Source organism: Scylla paramamosain, chromosome 23, assembly GCF_035594125.1.
Source record: "Scylla paramamosain isolate STU-SP2022 chromosome 23, ASM3559412v1, whole genome shotgun sequence".
NCBI lineage: Eukaryota > Metazoa > Arthropoda > Malacostraca > Decapoda > Portunidae > Scylla > Scylla paramamosain.
Genome location: NC_087173.1, coordinates 2,623,156 through 2,627,058, shown reverse-complemented (window position 1 = coordinate 2,627,058; position 3,903 = coordinate 2,623,156). Strand labels below are relative to the sequence as shown.

The 3,903-nt window shown below is 42.5% G+C and overlaps 1 non-coding gene across 1 annotated transcript; it reads right to left on the bottom strand.

The window, feature by feature from the left end:
• Positions 1-3,616: 3,616 nt before the first annotated feature.
• Positions 3,617-3,688, bottom strand: Trnae-uuc (transfer RNA glutamic acid (anticodon UUC)). Its single transcript has one exon. It is a non-coding gene; the product is annotated as a tRNA-Glu (tRNA).
• Between the last annotated feature and the right edge of the window lie 215 nt (positions 3,689-3,903).

Here is a 3,903-nt window from a genome sequence, read left to right as displayed (position 1 = left end):
GAGAGAGAGAGAGAGAGAGAGAGAGAGAGAGAGAATTCCTGGGACTATTACACTATTTTGGGTGACATTTAAGTGAAAAAAAGTAAATTAGAAGAAAAAGTAACACTGACAATAAAAATCCTTAGGAAATAATATCAATTTGGCACAAAAAATATCTCCAATAACTTTGCTGCTTCTTCTTTCCCTCCTCTACTTCAACCAGATGGCACCACTGCTATCACATCTATTTCTAAAGCTGAACTCTTTGCTCAAACCTTTGCTAAAAACTCTACCTTGGACGATTGTGGGCTTGTTCCTCCCTCTCCTCCACCCTCTGACTACTTCATGCCACCTATTAAAATTCTTCGCAATGATGTTTTCCATGCCCTCGCTGGCCTAAACCCTCGGAAGGCTTATGGACCTGATGGGGTCCCTCCTATTGTTCTCCGAAACTGTGCCTCCGTGCTTGCACCTTGCCTAGTCAAATTCTTTCAGCTCTGTCTGTCGACATCTACCTTTCCTTCTTGCTGGAAGTTTGCCTACATTCAACCTGTTCCTAAAAAGGGTGACCGCTCTAATCCTTCAAACTACCGTCCTATTGCTTTAATTTCCTGCTTATCTAAAGTTTTTGAATCTATCCTCAACAGGAAGTTTCTTAAACATCTATCACTTCACAACCTTCTATTTGATCGCCAGTATGGGTTCCGTCAAGGCCGCTCTACTGGTGATCTTCTGGCTTTCCTTACTGAGTCTTGGTCATCCTCTTTTAGAGATTTTGGTGAAACTTTTGCTGTTGCCTTGGACATATCAAAAGCCTTTGATAGAGTCTGGCACAAAGCTTTGATTTCAAAACTACCCTCCTACGGTTTCTATCCTTCTCTCTGTAACTTCATCTCAAGTTTCCTTTCTGACCGTTCTATTGCTGCTGTGGTAGACGGTCACTGTTCTTCTCCTAAATCTATTAACAGTGGTGTTCCTCAGGGTTCTGTCCTGTCACCCACTCTCTTCTTATTATTCATTAATGATCTTCTAAACCAAACTTCTTGTCTTATCCACTCCTACGCTGATGATACCACCCTGCACTTTTCCACGTCTTTTCATAGACGTCCAACCCTTCAGGAGGTAAACATATCACGCAGGGAAGCCACAGAACGCCTGACTTCTGATCTTTCTAAAATTTCTGATTGGGGCAGAGCAAACTTGGTATTGTTCAATGCCTCAAAAACTCAATTCCTCCATCTATCAACTCGACACAACCTTCCAGACAACTATCCCCTCTTCTTCAATGACACTCAACTGTCCCCCTCTTCTACACTGAACATCCTCGGTCTGTCCTTTACTTATAATCTGAACTGGAAACTTCACATCTCATCTCTAGCTAAAACAGCTTTTATGAAGTTAGGTGTTCTGAGACGTCTCCGCCAGTTTTTCTCACCCCCCCAGCTGCTAACTCTGTACAAGGGCCTTATCCGTCCATGTATGGAGTATGCTTCACATGTCTGGGGGGGTTCCACTCATACTGTTCTTCTAGACAGGGTGGAATCAAAAGCTTTTCTTCTCATCAACTCCTCTCCTCTAACTGACTGTCTTCAGCCTCTCTCTCACCGCCGCAATGTTGCATATCTAGCTGTCTTCTACCGCTATTTTCATGCTAACTGCTCTTCTGATCTTGTTAATTGCATGCCTCCCCTCCTTCCGCGGCCTCGCTGCACAAGACTTTCTTCTTTCTCTCACCCCTATTCTGTCCACCTCTCTAACGCAAGAGTTAACCAGTATTTTCAATCATTCATCCCTTTCTCTGGTAAACTCTGGAACTCCCTGCCTGCTTCTGTATTTCCACCTTCCTGCGACTTGAATTCCTTCAAGAGGAAGGTTTCAAGACACTTATCCATCAATTTTTGACCACTGCTTTGACCCTTTTATGGGACTGGCATTTCAGTGGGCATTTTTTTTTATTAGATTTTTGTTGCCCTTGGCCAGTGTCCTTCCTACATAAAAAAAAAAAAACAGAGAGAGAGAGAGAGAGAGAGAGAGAGAGAGAGAGAGAGAGAGAGAGAGAGAGAGAGAGAGAGAGAGAGAGAGAGAGAGAGAGAGAGTCTGCCGGTCTTCCTTCATCCTTCTTCGTTCAATAGTGGCTTGTTGGTTTTTTCAGTGTTGTCAGAAGCAGATGATCACCGGCTTGAGTTTTTTCACTTGTGATTTAAATGGCTTTATTTGTGCAATTTAGTGATACTGGCGGAGGAGGAGGAGGAGGAGGAGAAGTGTGTGGAGGAGGAGGAGGAGGAGGAGGAGGACGAAAAGTAGTAGTTGTAGGAAGCAGAGCAAATGGAGAAGTTTATATTTACTGTCGCGAAGTTCAATACATTGACTCAAAACTCTTGCTATTTGGTGTGTGTGTGTGTGTGTGTGTGTGTGTGTGTGTGTGTGTGTGTGTGTGTGTGTGTGTGTGTGTGTGTGTGTGTGTGTGTGTGTGTGTCACTTACTTGGACTCTGATTCGCTAGATAAGCTTAATATCATGTTCTTCCCAGAGAGAGAGAGAGAGAGAGAGAGAGAGAGAGAGAGAGAGAGAGAGAGAGAGAGAGAGAAATTCACTCAAACAATGGTTTATTATACACAGAAACGAGTCTGGATTTAAAAATGTTTAATGAAATAAGATCCCCTTGCCGATGAGAAATTCTACTAATGAAATATATCTCCATGTATTCCAGTGATATACATTCTATTCAATTTAAAACCTGCACGTGTACATCGAATATGCAAGAGGCGGGATGGAGGGAATGGCCTTATTTACATCTACATCACTAAGGGTTATTTTCGGCCATTGATTAGCTGGCTGAGGCGCCCTTATTGATCCCTCCGGTTGGCAGAGATCTCAAGGACAGAAATAGACCTTTCCCTTTCGTCCTTGATTCTTTAAAGTATGATGCCTTCTTTATCTTGGCTGCTCTTGTTTACCTTGACTGGACTGTAGGTCATTAATCTCGTGTTTGTTTAATTGCTACATCTGGAATTCAGAGCAACACCTGCGTACACCTCAGGCAGGTTGATTGCTTCGTGTAATCATTGCTGCTGCTGCTGTTGCTTCTACTACTACTACTACTACTACTACTACTACTACTACTACTACTACTACTACTACTACTACTACTACTACTACTACTACTACTTTTACTACAACTACTACAACTTCCGTTATCATCATTATTTCTTGGATTTACCTTTGCATGTACGGATAGAGACTGATAGATTGGTATATAGACAGATGAATAGCTAGGTGCGAAGGTTAATGAATACAGGGATAGATGACAATGAAATAGGAAATAGTAAGTAGATAATTGGAAAAGGACGCACCTGCCTTGCACACTTAACTGTATGTTCATTAGTGTGTGTTATTGTTATGCTTCGTTCACCCGTCAGCGATACACCTGAGCAAGGCCACAGGTTGGGAATGGTGTACATACAGGTGTATGGAGGAAGGACAGGTGAATAGTGAGTTCTCAGAATAACAGCAAGATGTGTTTACGTGAAGTGTGTTTATAGTGAGGACATGACTATTAAGTGTTCTTTAGTGTTAGTTTCCAAATACGATAAGGTTGCGTTAACAAAGGGGAGAAAAAAATGTGGAAGGAAAATTTCTTCCCATGCCGGGAATCGAACCCGGGCCTCCTGGGTGAAAGCCAGGTATCCTAGCCACTAGACCACATGGGACTCGAGAGGCTGGGAAAGTTGGCGTTTATTTGAATTTGCATATGCTAACTTTCTTTCAAGTTGAGTGAAATTTTTTTTCGAGTGTTATGAGAGCAGCAAGTGATCGTGGTACTGATTTGAAACACACACTCATACACACACGTAAGAGTTATGAATAAGAGGACCAGCAGCAGCAGCAGCAGTAGTAGTAGTAGTAGTAGTAGTAGTAGTAGTAG